This window comes from Mycteria americana, chromosome 2 (genome assembly GCF_035582795.1).
Source record: "Mycteria americana isolate JAX WOST 10 ecotype Jacksonville Zoo and Gardens chromosome 2, USCA_MyAme_1.0, whole genome shotgun sequence".
In the NCBI taxonomy this organism is placed as follows: domain Eukaryota; kingdom Metazoa; phylum Chordata; class Aves; order Ciconiiformes; family Ciconiidae; genus Mycteria; species Mycteria americana.
Genome location: NC_134366.1, coordinates 44089587 through 44107422, shown reverse-complemented (window position 1 = coordinate 44107422; position 17836 = coordinate 44089587). Strand labels below are relative to the sequence as shown.

Genomic DNA, 17836 nt, shown 5'->3' with positions numbered 1-17836 from the left:
TGTTTCTTGTCAGACTAGTAAAAACAGGACGAAGGAATAATCCCATCGTGTTTGAGATGCACTGAGTGCATTCTTATGCCAAACACCCATTCAATGTTAGCAGGATTCAGCCTCAGGCTGTGCACTAGGAATACGGACAAAGAAAGGTACGTTTTAGTTCATTTTCTGTATACATATTCTTTTTCAAAAGATAGAGCTTTTCAGTAGTTTCTGCCCACCTAACTTTAGACGTTTGCTTGAATAGTCTATGTTGGAAATATATTTGGTCCTATCTTCCCTCATAGTGAAAGGAAAGACATTGGCTTGCCCAGAGTATGGTTAAGCTCTGCAGACACCTATGGGGGATTATCAAGGAAACCTAACCCACGTATGGCTGCATCTCAAAGGCAAGCGGAGACATTGGGCAGTGCATGGCATGCCTGGTCATCCTCACTATCCAGATGAGGAGACCTGTTTGGTGGCTTATATTGGTTTCCAACCCATGTATCAATATGCCAGGAAACAGGGGAAAAGAGGGTGGTGCACGTCCAGGTCTTGCCTGAGCAAACAGGGATGCAGCCTGGTTTCTCCCTGACCCACAGACACATCCTAAGCACCTAACCTGAATCTAGGGTAAGCACCAAAACTTGGGCAGCCAAAACTGAGTCTTTACGTCTAATCTGTATCTAGAGCAGCACCGCACCACTCCCTCTGGCACCCATTTCGCCCGCCTTAGGTAAGGATCTGTATCTACACCCACGTAAAGAGGCAGGGATTGAAGGGACTAGATGTGTACACAGTGGAAAAAACACAGTAAAATACATAAATAAAGTACATTGCCTTTCAAAATCTATTTTAAGACCTGTGTGGGTTTCCTCTGATCTTCTCACCCCCTCACCTTTTTCCCCCGTTAGCACAATTGAATGAAGAATAAAAAAACAACGCAAAATTTCAAACGTGTCATTTTAGCTGCCTGAAGCACGTTTAACTTGCTGTGTTTGTGGTACAGCTAAACAGAATCTGATCATGCCAAGCAGTCTATCATCATAGGTTACACCAAAGGATTAATTGAAGGTTTATGCTGCAGAGTGCTATACTATTCTTACAAACAAAAACCCGTTACCTCAGTTACTGAGGCTGTAAGTTTTTGAGTTCAGTGATTTGCATTTTTTATACACTTTTAGTGACTAAGAAGGGGGGTTGGAGCAAGCTTTAGGGGACTGTTATGCTGGAATCATTTTACATTTCATGGCAGAGTATTTATATCCTTCTTAAAAAAAAAAAAAGTAGAGGTAAGACTGAAGAACAAAACCCAAATCAATATCAATGCTGTGTTCAATGCTGCGTTCATTTTGTTCTCCTCCATCTCTATTCCTTCATCCCACACAGGCCTCCTGGCAGCCTTTCTTATCTGGATTCACAAAATAGGCTCCCCCTTATCACTTTCAATTTTTGCTTGAAGACTTGTTTTAGCTGCAGTGTCCACTATGTGTTAATCAACAAAGCCCATGGAAGAGAGAGCTTCTCTCCACTCTCATTGCAGCTTTCATGCTTCTTCATGCAGAGCCTTAGCTTTTTCTCTTCCAGTTGATGAGCCTGAAAACTCTTAAAGATGGGATTTTCTTATTCTGGGAGCTTATACCAGGCTGAAAATACCACCATCAGTGAACAGACCCTAATTATGGAGGTTATCAGTGAATGCTATTCAGAAAACTGCTGAAATCATCTTGAAATGTAATTCTACATTCACAGTTATTAGGCAGTGAGTTTGCAGAAGTCTGAACCATTTGTTGTTGCTTTTGCTGTGGTTGCTTGCTGCCTTATTTGATTGCAGATACAACTCAAAGAAGAGAGAATAAGCCCAATAGGATATTTGTACTTTTGCCTATGACAGACTCAGGCTACAGAAAGTCAGATAAAAATGATTTTGTATGAGCAGTTGCAAATCAATGCTATTGCATGCATTTGAAAACATACAGTTCCATTTCATAACTTTTGATCTAGGACAAGTTTGTCAACTTTTGAGTAAATTTAATTTGATGCACACTTCAGGAGAGGGAGGGAAAAATACACAAAGCTCTCTGGATTTTTTAGCATTTCGGCCTCAACCCCTGCACCGTTCTGTTCTTGTGCCTGGTTTGGGATAGTGACAGCTGAAGTAACACAGCTTAACACAGAAAGCTTAGTGTATGAAGGTATTTTCAAGAAATGAGAGTAGCCCGCAGGATTCTGTAGTAACCTGCCAAAGTCCTGATATGGGGAGACCTACACTCTAGCTCACGGGATAAGAGAGTGTGATCTGCTGCCAGGCCAGCTGGAGTATCCTGGGAAAGCTGAGCCAGCTCAAGCCAGGCTTAACACAAGGAGCAAGCCTCTCCCTTCCTCCAAGCCCAGGTTTGCCTGCAGAGAGGCCCACTTGCAATGGATCACCAGATTAACTCTGGAGGACCCAGCTGGAGAGGTGCTAGGCCATTGCAGCAGTGCTTGACATTGGGGCAGTTGAGCTTGTGAAGCACCTCAACTTATGCCCTGACCTCCACAGAACTTCACACTTTGCCTCTGCTCCTGCCATGGAGCAGAAGCAAGTGGTGGGACCAATCTTCAGCATCATCCCATTCATTTTGCCAGAGCAGTACTAAGCCACAGAATACAGCTAGTGGCAGCCTGCTCCTGCCAGTCTGCCACTAGCAATCACCTTGCTAAGGAAAACATCATTTGATATTGTTCAGGGTTTTCCAAATAAAACATATGCCATTCTGTTAAAAGAAATTACACCAGTGATTAAATAAAACCTGAACTGCATAATTACAATCTTGTCACTACTGTATAGAAAAATGGACCCCAAGTGCCTGCCGTAAGGTTATTGTATAACCCAAGTGCAGTGGGGATTTCCTAACCATCTAGTGTACCACAGAGGCAGTTTCCTGGGTATACAGCAATAGGTCATGGGAAAGGCCTGACTCTTGGGCACAATGATACCTGGCAGATATAATTTAGAATTTTCTAATAAATCCTGCATTTAGGACTGCCACCTGCCCAGTGTGCTGTATTAGTGATGATGGAGCTGGCAATGCTGGTCATCACTTTTGTGGCTTTTCTCCTGCAGAATCAATATTCAGAGACAGGGGAAGAAGAGCAATGTGAGTTTCTGGGAATTTGAGAATTACTTCTAGAGCATCACGACAAAATTAATGAGAGCCAAATCCTTGGTCATCCATGGCTACTCTGCCATTGGCTCGCTTCATTGTGAGGAAGATCATCAGGCCTAAGGAAGTTTGGGTCTGGCAGGGTAAAAACCAGTTATAAAATCTCACGGTGTGGATAAATGTGACTGGACTCAGTGCCACAGAGGCTGATTTGACTGCTAGAGCATGTTAGGATTAAGCATTGCTCACTAGTTCTGGCTGACGTGAAGAAAGGAAATGAAAATTTTAATGACTTTGAAATAATGGGAGGCCAGGAGTGATGAAAGTAAAAAGGAGGAACAGTAAATAGAAGTGGAGAATAGGAAAACTCAAAATGCCCTGGTCAGACTAATAGAATTGTGTAGATAAGTGAGTCAGGCAATTAAACATAACAAAATAATGAAATAGAGGAGAGAATATGAAATAAGAAAAAGTTGAAAGTTAAGGGGTTTTTTTAATAGAGGCATTATGATAAGTGCTTCTTCCTTTTAGTCTAGCATAAGCCAGGAGTAACTCTATTGCCGTTAGTGAGCAACATGAATGTCAGCAAAAAATTCAGATTTTATACCAGTGCAGCCTGTGAGCACATTTTGACTACTGTAACACAAAGGCAATTATTCGAACACAATGGAATGAAAATTAATTTCAACCACTGTCTATATTTCTGGTTGCTTATATTATAAAAAGAAACAGGTTTGTTACGTATGTGGAAAAGATAGAACTGAGAAAACTGAGGGATTTGAAATTACTAATTACTTAAAAACCAAAATCATACCAAAGAGAACAGAGGTGGATGCAGAGGAGATCCATAGTAAAGGCATGTGATTTGTACTTCCAAGATTTTCATCTTTTTAAACTAATACAAAGGACAATAATGATGCTAACACAAGATATTCTTGATACAAAGTAGTTAAGTGAAAAGAAACTGACATTAAACACATGGGTTCAGGGAGAGGAGAAAAGAGGGAAAGGCATAAGAAGGTAAGCCAGTTATGCAGGGGCCAAAAGCATTTTGATATTTAGGTAGATAACAAAAGTGTTGGGACTCCTTAGAAAAGCATTATATAGATAACAAGTTACAGCGCTCCACATGAGGACACAGTACCATGGAGCAGCTCAAAGAGAAGAGGGGGAATGTCGTGTGTTAGTACCGTTCCTATCAGAAGGGAAAGGACAAACCAGGGCTGGCAGAATTCATTAGGTCCTGGAAAGTAAAGTGGGTACCTCCTAACCAAAATCAGGGCAGATTATCATAATGCCTCCTCTCTGCTACTTTGCTCAGTAAAATCTGATGAATACAGACAAAAAAAAATCAAAAGACTTTTCATGCTATCCATTCTCAGACTGAGGGCAACTGAAAGAGGTATGAGTTGATATGAAATCTGGTTGCTCCAATTAATTTACCATGTAATATAGTGTTTTCCTCAGCTTTGAATTTACTGATAACATAAGTAAAGGCAATAGTAAATAATATGCTGTATAGCCATGAAAATAATATTTTCAGCTAGATGATCATCTACCGCCAAAATAATCTTTAATATATTCTGCAATTGTATTTGAAAGGTTGAAGACTAATGAGGTGAATTGAGCAGTTCTTTGATGTTATAAGTTGAAGACTCTTTCCAGAATCCCATTATTATTTTAAGGGCAAAATGACACGTCAATCAATGTATTCAAAACAAGACTGAACTCATCTGGCAGGCTAGCTAATTCCAGTATAATGCCATAGTTTATGTTCAGAGCAGTATTATGGAATAGACAATAGCTACCGTAAAGCTATTTGAGCTTTACTGAGCCAATTCACAAAACCTTTGCTGAAACCTTTTTTCGTAAATCTCCAACAAGGTTAAGTCAGAGTGACTTTTGCCCAAATATGAGTCTGAAAACAGAAAAAGAAATCATAGGTTTAAGATATAAGAATCAGAGAGAGAAAATAGAGTTATAAGCATGAAAGCCAGTCAAAGTCACCCCGAATTTGAAAGTGTTGGCTTATGCTACAGTGTCAAATTGAAGAATGATAGGATGGAAGAGAAACCAAATACTGTTATGTCTGGGAAGACCCTGGAGCTGATGTACCAGGGTATGCAGATTTGTCGAGGCAGTGGACTTGTAAGCTGTTAAATGAAAAAATGTCTCCATCCTCTTATGCAACTTCTTTGCAACAGGAAATGTCATTCAGACATCTTATGGTTCTCGCATAGTTTCAAATGGCCAGAGGTGTCACCTGCAGAAATCTAGGAGAAGGCCAATACAGTTATCTTTATCTTCCGGTCAGACCTATTAGGAATCATATGTATGTAGTGGCTTTGCACAGGTTCTCTGCTCTGCTTCAAATTTCTCCTGTACTGAATAAATCACACAAAGCATTGCTCTGAGAGATAACTCCTCCCTGTGTTGTTGCACCTTCTTATGAAAGCTTCAAAAAGATGCCAACATTTTCATATTTAGCACTCTGAACACCTGTATAAACCTAATTTATCCATTGCTGAAAAAGACTGTATCTTCTCTCTTTTTGTGATCTGAAAGTCTACACATCATTAGTATTTAAAGAATATGGTTGGTCCTCCCTCTTTAATAAGTAGCAGATAGTTCATTATCATGCACTGTCTGTGCTTAAATCTCTATCTGTTGCTCTCAAGATGACGTGTAAATATTGAGGAAATAAGCAGTAGAGTCACTTCCTTTCAGTCAGATCTGCTGATTGTAATTCATCCTTATCTCAACTGCTGTAGCACCCTTGCAATTAGCTGAGCATGATCTTTCTGCAAGCCAGTCCCTGTCCCAAAAGAGTTTACAGTCTAAATGGTCAAGGCAAAGAGAAGTGGATAAAAATACTCCTTATATACAGAATGAATAATCCAGTAGTGACAAATATAATTTGACTCCATGCTTTTTTTCTCTTTTTGCTTGTATGTATTAACGTGATTGTATCGGGGATGGCTTGTTCAGGAAGAGGGTAGAAGATCAAGCATGAAGGTTTTGGGAAGAGCTGGGGCAAACAGCCCATGGGCACAAGGGATGTAATGTTGAGGATGAACGGTCCAGGAAAAACCCAGGCAATGTTGGCATTGTCGTTGCCGATACTGTGCCACATCTCATTGGCTTCTTCTTGCAGTTTCTGCACGTGAAAAAAACATTTTAACTGCTAAAATAATAGCAGAAGCTATGGGTTCTGCAGTCTGGATTTATTCAGCTCTTTGCAAGCCCAGTTGAAAAAATGGAAATAATTGCTGAAAATGCCAGGCAAGAAGCCACTCTTCTCTCCACCAACAAAACATCTGCACGTCTGTAGAAAGGCTTTTGCACTCTTCGGCATGACAAAGTGGGAGATGGCAGATTGCAGAGTCTGTCCCTGGAGAGGACGTTTCCTCTGCAGTGACAGTGTAGAAGTAGTTTCTCTCACCGTAACATAGTACAGGGAGCATGCCCCACTCCCGAAAAAGCTGGTGCACCACGCTAGCTTGATGCAATGGGAAGAATTTTCTGAAAAGGACAAGCAAGTAAATTTTTCATAGTATATTACATTGGCACATTTTGCAAGAACTGCTGGTAATCACAACTAAGGCAGCAGAAGCTAAACTCTTCTTATAAAATAAAAAGTGAACAAATGAAAAATCAGGTTTGACTCTTCTGACAACACACCTTTTTCCATTTTGTAATAGATTTTCTGGACACTAGTGGACATAATTAGTGCCTTGCTAGACTATGAAAAATAGCAAATTCTCTCACACCACATAGGTAGAACAGTATTCAAGTGTCTGCTGCTATTTTTCCTTATGCTTTTATCAGACTGAGCATACTGTATCAACAGAATATCACAGCAGGCAGAAAGAGTGCAAAGTAGTTTTGTATAGACCTGCTAATATTTGTGAATCTGTTCCTTTTTTCCCTATTAAATAACAGTCCTGATGATTGTGCTTGGCAAAATTCTTTTTCTTTTACACTTTAAACTCATTAAATTTAATGAATGTATTAAAGGTCAGAGGCACAAAGGGAGCATTTACCGCTACAGCACAAGGTGAGAAAGCTGAAAAATATCAGCAATAATGAACACAGGCAAGACACCTCTAACGACATTGCATTATTTAAGGCCATTTCTCTGCAATTTGAACTGTGTGTTTTGCTGAAAGTACAGCTAAGAAAAGTCTAAAACAAGGACACAGCATACATTGCAACTAACCCATTATTAGAGGAAATCTAGAAGGAATAATTCAAATTTCTAGAAGAAAAAGTACGCATAGCAAGCAGTAAGAGAAATAAGAAGTGAGTTTGAGTACATATTACTACAGAATTCTTTTTTTTTATTGCTTCCTAATCATGACTTCTAGCATATTATGCAGTCAAAGACAAAAGAAAATTTAAGTTCAGAATACAAAAATGCAATCTCTTTCAAAAAAACCCAAAAACTTGTAACACCTTGGAGAATTTGCTTGAGCTTATGAATTTGACCCAGCATGGTCTTTCAGGGTTTTTGCATAAAATTGCACTCTTCAGTTTGAATGTGGAGCTGGTTATCTTCTCCGCTGTGCTTTGCTCTTCTGTAGAACTTGAGCTCTATAGGAGAGGATGTGAGAAATATTTTTGCATAGCGCAAGACTAGCTAAAATGTAGAACTCCAGTGATCATCTCTTAGTTAGACAGAATATTTACCTGATAGCAAATCAGGTTCTCAATGGGAACATCAAGGCTAGTGATAACTGATCAGTGTTCTACATGGTGGGGATGCTGATCATCTGCAGAGACTAACTTGATCAGAATTCAGTAAGAAACACAACTGAAAAGATACTTGGGGAAGACAGAGGTATAAACCTTTCCTTCTTAACTCTCGGCAGGCAAGGAAAGAAATTGTCAACAGCAAGGAGGATAAATTAATGATTTGGGGAAGAACTTATGTGCAGGGAGGGACTTGAGCACGGCTGGTGTCTCCACTGAGGGGACCAGGATCCTGACCCAGCTCCAAAGAACACTCCAGAGTGTGAGGAAACTGGCAACAATGAAAAAGAAAAGGATCGCTGCTATTTCATTCTGAAATACACAGAAAAGGCCTTATAAAAATACAGCCTGCTCAGGTCAAGGAAAGCTTATGGGCACAAGAGTTTAAAATGGCAAGACTATGACCCAGCAGCCTAATAAGAGATCAGATAAGGGAAATTTTATCAAGGGTGCAATACCATCCAAGTCACAATGATAAAAGCCAATGACTTGCAAGCAGAAAAATTTACTGTAGTTGTCTCTATGCCCTGCCAGGATGAAGCCCATGATATCTTCTGTGGTTCCCTTATTGCTTTCTGTGACCCCCACCTATGATGCCAAGCACTACCACCACCGATCAACATACTCAAACCTGGTCTTTGAGAAGAGAACACCCCGACTGATTGTGTGACTCTTCTATCAACGCCTTATTGATTTTTGTTGTGGTTTAGCCCCAGTCTGCAATTAAGTACCACACAGCCGTTCACTCGCCCTCTCCCCCTGGTGGGATGGGGGAGAGAATCGGAAGAGCAAAAGTAAGAAAACTTGTGGGTTGAGATAAGAACAGCTTAATAATTGGAACAACAACAACAACAACAACAACAACTAATAATAATAATAATAATAATAATAAAAAATTGTACTGAGAAGGAAAACAAGGGAGCGAGAGAGGAACAAAAACCCAGGGAAAAAAAACAACCGCTCACCACCCGCCAACTGACACCCAGCCAGTCCCCGAGCAGCAACCGCTACCCCCTGGCCAAGTCCCCCAGTTTATATATTGAGCATGACGTCATATGGTATGGAATAGCCCTTTGGTCAGTTTGGATCAACTATCCTGGCTGTGCCCCCTCCCAGCTTCTTGTGCACCTGGCAGAGCATGGGAAGCTGAGAAGTCCTTGACCAGTGTAAACACCACTTAGCAACAGCCAAAACATCAGCGTGTTATCAGTATTATTCTCATACTAAAATCCAAAACACAGCACTATACCAGCTACTAGGAAGAAAATTAATTCTATCCCAGCCAAAACCAGGACAATTTTACAGCCTCTTCCCTGCCCTGCTATGTTGTGAACACGCTGCAGAACACAGTGAGAAAGGATGGAGCACACGGGGACACACCAAGAGCTGTAATGGCAGAAACCTTTGTTTAGTCCATAAACACAGGATCGACCTTGCCTATCTTTAGTCAGGTAAAAGTTAGGTGGCTAATCTAAGCCAGTCGCTGAAGTTGACCATAACTTAATGCAGCAGTCCTTAGTACATTAAATAGCATAAGATATAATAGTATATAGAATAAAGTAACACTAGAAATAGTTTAAATCAATAGAAACACATGTTTAACAAAGCCAAAGTAAAACTTATACCCTAACAAGGCTTTAGACGTGATAGGTAGTAAGATGTTTGGAAAATTTTTGAGAAGAGAAATTAGGAGCAAAAACTGAACCGGGTTTTCCTGTATAGAAAGCCATAAGCCAGACTGCAAGGCTGACTGGAAGGTCCTAACAGATACATTTATGTCATTATATGGATTAGGATAACCTGATGTTGGTAATAGCCATTAGTTTTATTTAAACAACTCTATATTAGAAATAGGAAGAATAAAAAAGTGCTTTGCTCTGCAGTGCCATTTCTTTTGCACTGATGTTACATCTGTACAAACCTCCCCATCTGCAGATGCCCCATGGCTTTCCCTGACAAATCAGGCTTTGAGTTAAGATAGCAGGAGTAAGAAGAGATTAGTTAGGTGAGAAGAGCCATAAATGAACAAGGTAACTAATTTCCAGTTAACACCCCTCTAGCAGATCACTAAATTACTCCTGAAATTGTTTTTGAACAATGGGCTTCCAATAGCCAGTCTTGTAAAGCCAGACTCTTCCTGGTAATAGCAAATAAAACAGAACTGATCCTCAGACTGTAATGTCTGAGGCCAAACATCTCTTTTAATCTTCTTGATTCTCCTTAGAGCCAATTCTTTCTTTCTTCCTGACAGAATGCTTTCCTCCCTCATCAACTCCCACTCTTCCAAAATACTTCTTCCCATCATAAAGCAAGTTCTGATATTTTTAAAACCTAACTTCTAACACTGGAACAACTGCAAAGAGCATAATGGCAGGAAGTGAAGACGGTAAGCCCATCATTTCTGAAACCGTCAGGACTTAGAAAGGGAATGGCTTGCTTTGTTCATTAAAAATATTTCACATTTGAAACCACTGAAATAAGACAACAGTAAAAATGTCCACCTGAGATACTTAGAAATTATATCTAGCTCCAAAAAAGCATATACCTATTGCTATCTGAGAGTGACATCATCACCTCTTTAACCGTGCTTCAATGTAATCTATGCATGTGAAAAGCTCTTAACGGGTTTGAAAGAAGCAAATAAAGAAGATCCAAAGAAAGAAGATTAATACACAGAACATCCTGGACACTGAGTGTGATTTCATTCAGTCTGAGGCACTCCAAAGGCCCTCCTTACCCAAAGTTCTTCTGAAGTATTTTTAATAGTCAAGGATGAATTGGTATCTCACAAGAAGAGTCTCTGCTCGTCAGTGGAGGCAAAGAAATCCCTGATGTGTCTCCTCCCCTCCAGCTCACGTACCAGACTCTGGGGTCTTAGAAGCTGGACTGATTCAAGAGAAATTTCTTAGTACTGATGGGAAACCATTCTGCTGAATACTTCTTTCTTAAAAAGTAAAAGATTTGTTCTCTTTTATTTCATAAGTCACCTGTGTTACGGGTAAGTGAAGCTAAACAGCAGTATAGAAAAAGTATGCACCTGTGGCTAAACTGAAGCATTGGAAAAGCTCAAAGCCAGGAAAGTATATTGCAGTCAATGTTAAAACCTACAGGATTCTGTTAGATATTCAAGGTGACAAATTGCCCCTTATGTTGGTTTCATTGTGTTTTTGAAAAATTGCTTGCATTGGCAGTCACAGCTATTCTCAGAATTATACTGTGAAAGATCTAAAAGTGCTTGCTTATTATTATGAATGGATTTAATATTCAACAGATTATTATTTCCTGTTTTCTGTGTACTATTGCCTATAAGTCAACTTCTTTTTTGGAGACTTCAGAAGTCTTCAGTGACCAGCTTATCTGTAAGAATGACTTAACCTTTGAAACTGATAAAAACAGAGAATGACAAGAATTTAAATAAATTTGAATGTTCTAATTAACTGCACACACAAATGCTTACAGTTCTCTTGCAGTTCTGTCTTTTACAACTTCTCAAAAGTTGTAAAAATGCTGGCATAACCGCATACACAGATTGTCAGCAGTGTGTGATAAGGGCAGTGTAGCATCTATAATACACCGATGATGAACCTATACAGGATCTTCTTGTTTTCTAGGCAGAAGGTTTCCTGCACAGGCAGGATGCTCTGGATCAGAAGTTGCCATTTCGTGTTTCAGCTCTATGGCAAACATTTTGCAGGGAAGCAGCTGTCTTCCTTCTTTCTCAGAGGAGGCTGATACGAAACAAAAAGCACGTAAGCATCTCTGTCTATGGTTGTTTCCCAGATGGCAGGCAAGGTTATCACTTTAGTAACTGGATCCAAGTGGTTGCTGCCCCTTCTGTCTCAGACAGTGTTACTTTTCTCGCTGATCAGCATTCAGTGTTTTAAATGGAAAGAGTTACATCCTTCCTAAAAGCATCTGTTTAGGGATAGTTTTTTTTTTCCTGAGGATGACCTCTTTAAATTTGCAGTGACTCACTGAATATCTGCTAAGCACCCAAGCAGTTCCTTTATCTGCTTTTTAAAATATTACTACCTCTTCTTGTGTCTCTGCAGATAGGAGTGTGGTTGCTGGACCTAGCTCTGTTTGTCTTAAAGCCTGAATCTTCCTACACTTCCTTCCTGTCTGCGCTTGAACAGTTTCCAGTGCTGGACTAGTCCTCTGTAACTAATACACGAACTGATTCACCTTTCTTATCCACTGAGACACTCACTTCTTTTTGACATGATTTGATATTAAAGAGGGTCCTTAGGCTATCCCAGTGGCAAAAATTTGCCATGAGACAGATTTTCCCAATAAAGAAGACGATGTGCATGTGCAAAGCACAAACTCTGTCACTGCCTATCAAAAGGTATTAGCTGAAGAGGGATGGGAATGAGAGAAATCAGATGAAAGAATTTTTTTCTGTGTTGTTTGGGGTTTTTTTGTCCCTTTAATGCATGACTGCAGTGTAGCTGCACAATTGCACTTCATAGACAGTGTGAAATTCTGACTCTCTAATGCATCATTAATTTGACAGAACCTGACTCAGGATTTGACCGTGTACTGCTTCTAGGCTGTTCCAAAGTATGGTGAAAATCTGATTGAAAAAAATCTCACAAGGAAGAGACAGCTTCTCCTTTGCACCCTTCTTTTCCCTACTCTTCAGTTTCCTCCAAGATCTTTTTTTACTTTGGTGTTCCTTTCCTCTGATCTTTCTCCCCTTCAGCAATCCAGGTTTCCTCTAAAGCTCTTGACATCTATTGAAATGGCCCATTCACAGCCACTCTGAAAATTGCCATTTAGCAAGGAATAATGTGAAAAGTTCTAGCATGCCTCATACAGAGAGCTAACGAGCCCCTAATTAGGTGTAAGGAATGATCTGAGGGCATGGGTTGGGAGAGGATTTCACCACACAGTGAAAGAAGCACTTCTTCAGCTACATGTGCCTCTTCTATGACTCCACTGGGAGCTCCGTATCTATTCCAAGAAAGCATGATTTGGCCTTTTCTCTTTAGTAAGTTAAAGGCAAACATCGTGTAGCCATGAAAGCACATGCACATCAGCCTCTGAGGGTGGGCTTCTGGTCATCGTGCTTCTGATCAGGCAATGAGATCTGACATTTGATAGATGTTGATCATCTGTCACCAGTCAGTCTGAAAAACCATACATCCTCAAACTTGCAGAGTAATATTCATATTTTTAATACAAACTTTATACTTCTAAGGACCTAAACGAGTAAACACATATCCTCTTTCTCCACATACCACTACAGCGCATCGTGAGGAGCAGCTGTGTACCCAGGGTAGAAATTGAGGTGCCACTTCTGTTCATCAGTGTTTCTTATGCAGGGACCCAAAGGGCGAGGAAGGACCCAGCCTTTTAATTCAAACAGGACACGACAAATTGTTCCTCCTACACAGAAAAAAACCCCTGTCTCACAGTCTCTCATGCTCTGAGCACTCTTCCCTAAGCTCCCTCCTCTCTTACCACTTCTGCCCTGCAGGTGTGGATTACAGGCAGGGAGAGAGTCCTTCAATGAATTAGGGCGTTGGTCCATGATCCAAGCCCTTGTTCAGTCCACTTTTCTCCCATGCAATTAATGCCATTCCTCCAACCGCACACAACTATTGCCAGATTTCTGCCCTTGGTGGAACTTGACAGACTTCACAATAGCTGCTGAGGGGCTGGAGGCCCATGCTACTACAGGTCAGAGCTGTTCCTGTGGTCAGAAAGGTATTTTTATATCCATCTTTAGTGCCCTGGGATGGATGGGGGAAAGCAGAGGGATATCTATCATTCCCATCCCAGATCCCTATCAGTCACATAGCTTAGCATATCTCCTCCTGCCTCAGTATATCTGAATGCTAGCAGTGCAACACAACTAAAATGAAGTGAGAATGTGCCAACAAATACCTGCTCCACACCAGCCTTGGCTTTACAGCCAGAGTCTCAGACCCAGTGTGGTCCCAGCATTTGAACTACAGACCTGGAGGAGATAAATCCATGCAGGAACTGTGCATATTCATCATGCCCCCCTGTCTGGAAGTTCAGTTTCCACTACCTGTTTTACAGAAGCAGTCACCGAAAATGAGGGAGGCTGAGGGCATGGTCTGTGGGACAGAGGGAGCACAGTCAGTGCCCCTGAGCCCTTTGCCTACCAACTAGAAATGCAAGATACTGGTACTGTAGAGACTGAAATACCTCTACTGTTATTCTACAGGAGAGCAGGCTGGGGGCAGAGAGTCACTCTGCCATTATTTTGTACAGGGCTTCTCTATGCATAGCCCTCTTTACTCCTGCCATGAACAGGAAGCAAAACCCAGCCCTAAGTGCTTTTTCTGAGGATAAAAGGTATCTGAGGGGATGTGGAAAGACTGAAGAGCTCAAGAAGGCCTTATTAATTAATTCTGAACCATAAAGCAAACAAAGAGAAAAGCAAAAACAAGTTCTAAGAATGAGATACAGCCTCAACATTTCTCATGCTCAATGCAATGCTCAGGAGCAGAGATTTATCTTAGGAAATTTAAAACAGTATTTCCAAAACCATTCTTCAGTTATTGAGGATCAATTTGTTTCCGCCAGAGCTGACAAACTGCTGACATTCAAGCTCTTCAGAAGTTTTCAGAAGAAGAGCCATGAGTCAAAGGATGCATGCAATCTCAGTGACCTCTGCCAAGGGCTTTAAAATTTGAAAAAGATAAGAAGATGTCCTAGGAAAAAATGTCTTATGGACTTTTGTTGCTCATTTCTGGCATCTAACACACATCATCTGTTGTCTGTGTAAATTATCTGGGTAAGTGAGTACTTCATTTCTTAATATCACATACATGAGAATTTTTGTACCAGTACAAGAGAATAGGACTCAGACCTCTTAGATGTCAGCAAAGTAAAACATAGTCTTTATCCACAAGAGGATGGGCTGTGATTTTTCCTCACGAAAAATGTAGGATTAAAAATAATATTACCTTGTGTTTAATGAAATGTTTTTGAAAATGTGGGAGGGGAGAGGGCTTGCATCAAAAAGTCTAAAAATAAGACCTTCGTAGGCAACTAATGCAGGAAAGAATACAGAGATAAAAATTAACTGCAGAAAAAATAAAAAATAAGAAAGGAGAAAACACTACAAGAAATAGTTGTAGATCTTAAATAAGGATGGATGGAAGGACATGTACTGAGATAGTTATAACACTTTACTGCCTCAGACTTTTACTCAATGAGCCTTGACAAGTACAAAGCTATGAAAAGTAGTCTTATGAAGTATGTTTGAAGAGAAAGAAAATATTCCTTCTCACTGCACCTTAAGGAAAATACTGCTGACATCACTCCACAGGCGTCTGTGAGAAGGTCACCCCACCTTTTTGTCACTATTCCAGAAAAAAAAAAATAGCTCCAGATGCTTTTGTTTTCTGTTTCCATAAGAACACGTACTTCCCAGTAACTTCACTTTTATAATACATGCTGGGAAACCTGAGCAAATAATTTCTGCGAAATCTTCAATCTGACAGTCTGTGGGCACTTTATTTCCAAGCTTTTTTTCCACAGTGCAAGATGCTCAGGAAGCCATATACAACTTTTTTCAGCCTCCAAGTAATTGTATGCAGTAGAATAGAAGAATGCCAAAAAATAGTAAACAATAAGAAATAATGTTAAATATTGAGCAAAAAATGGGAGAATGAAAGGCAGTTGAGCCAAAACCTCCCGCCAGCTTCCAGAGTATGCTGTCTTTCTCATTTTAGTCAGTCTACAAAGTGCAGCCCTCTTCAAAATGCTCTACAGGAATAAATGGACAATTTGAGTTGGGGTGAAGTCAGTTGTATTCAACAAATACTTTGGCCCATCTGTCTTCAGAAGCTTTGTATTCCCACTGCTGGATATCAATCCCACTATAGGTTAGTTTTTTAAATCAACTAATTAAGCATGCTACATAAAAGACAAGTGTTACTGTCAGCCCCTAAATACACAACACTGGTTAAAATACCTAAAAATAATATTTTAAATATTTAGTTGCCCTCTCTTCTGAGTGCTTCAGTTTTTGCACTTGCTTTATGAATCTAATTTTTTTTCTGTGCAATCATGAGAGCTCAACGTTATTTTTCTTTTTTGAGCTGACAGCTAATGTTCTCATGTAGATCAGCTTACTGCTGCTGCTCGGGCTTCCAGTCTGAAAGCCCATCAAAAGGCAACAATCTCGCAATAGAAGCATGGGAGTCATCAGTACCCTATGAAACATGAAAATCAATGCTGCACAGTGGGCTTGTCTAGCCAGTCCCAGGCAACACATTTTTACTCAAGGAGAAAGTCAGACAATTATGTTTGAAGCAGAATATTTTAGGAAGACACTCCCAGGAAGCAATCTCTAAGGCAGTAGAGGATATACCAACAGTCTAGACATAACTTTTGCCACAAAGAAACATTGCTTCATGCTGTTGAAACTGTGTATGCAGAAATCACAAGGAGGAACTGAACATTTAATTAAAACAGAAATGTCAAAGTGAAGAAAAAGAGGAAAGTGGCAGCAGGAGTGAGGAGATTAAAACATACCCCTGTTCTTCATCCACAGCTTTCAGTGCTTAATGAATCCAATAAACACTTTAGATAATGGGACACTGTTAACTAGCTCAGCAGGCTTTCTAGCATGTGTTCGAGATCAGGAGACCTCATTCCTCTTGTTTATTGACAGAAATCTAAGGCACAGCAGGATTTTGGACTAGGTCCTTCTTATTGCATGCTACTTGTAATAAAGTGGTTGCTCCATGCCAAGGTCTAACCCCCACTGTTCTAGGTTCTGTGTATTCACATAGAGAGCTAGCCCATGTCCTGAGTAGTCTATTCTCTAAATAGATTAGCTAAAGACATTAATATTATTAATCAATTTCACAAATGAGGAATTTAAGCAGATAAGGAATTTCAGCAAGGAAATTAAAGGACATGACAATGGCCAAATGGAAAAATCCATGATGGAGCCCGAATATATTGAAACCGGAGCTTTTAATACGAGCTCATTCTTTGCATCTTTATGTTGGTAAGGGCTCTGCTGCCAGTAGATAGCTTCCATACAGTGCAAATCAACATTTTTATTTTCAGTGCTGTAGACAGGAAGGAAAACCACAAGGAAAGAAAGAAAAAATGTTCTTCTCTGTAGAGGGATCACAGTCATTAAGATCTGCTGTCTTGAACCAGCTCCTGGCAATTCTCTGACTCTTTTTGGCACAGGGACAAGAATAATCAACAATCAAAGATGTTATAGACAGTAAACAGAATTGTATTTCCTATAATCACACCACTACATGCACTGCTGCTATGCTGTAACATATGCACATGCTGTGTGTGAATTCCCAAAAGAGTGAGCAGGGTATTTATGAAAGTTAATAGAAGAATTATGTTTCTCTTACAAACAGCCTGCCTCTTGAGTGCTTACTAAAACATCATATGCACATAAATCATGTATCTCTATTAATTTAGATTTATAGTCAACATGTTAGTAGCCACCCTTCCAATAGCTATAGGCACTCACATATTATGAGCAATCTGTAGTGTTAGAATAGTAACAACAAAATAACAAAAGCCTACGTATTTTATTTAAATGCATTTATCATTGAGAAAAATGAACATTCAATACTGTATAGAACTCCCAGCCCAGGAATATCAAGTATCCAACCCAAAAAAATGCTTGCAGGGAAAACCTTACCATACACTTCTTCCCATTTAAAACAGAGGTCTTCAGGTAAAATGGCTCAGGTGTGTGGGACAGACAGAATCTCTCAAGTAGATTAGTTGAAACATGGGTTAAAACTGAGACCCTGAACTCTAACTGAAAAACAAGGAGCAGCCTAGTCTGACCACATCCTGAAGATGAAATCCCGTCTCAGGAAATCAGTCTCTGTGTTTTTGTCACTGTTAGCTGTAAACAGTATCAAAGTGAACCCACCCATTGCAATGACATCACTAATGAGCCAGTCTTCAAAGCAATAGCAAAGATG

At 40.0% G+C, this 17836-nt stretch overlaps 1 protein-coding gene across 1 annotated transcript in view; it reads right to left on the bottom strand.

The window, feature by feature from the left end:
- The window catches only part of LRRC3B (leucine rich repeat containing 3B), a 112295-nt gene extending 94732 nt beyond the window's left edge, over positions 1–17563 (bottom strand). The window contains exon 1 of the mRNA XM_075493183.1: positions 17545–17563. The gene's annotated coding sequence lies outside the window, so the exon portion shown is untranslated. The remainder of the gene's footprint in view (positions 1–17544) is intronic.
- Between the last annotated feature and the right edge of the window lie 273 nt (positions 17564–17836).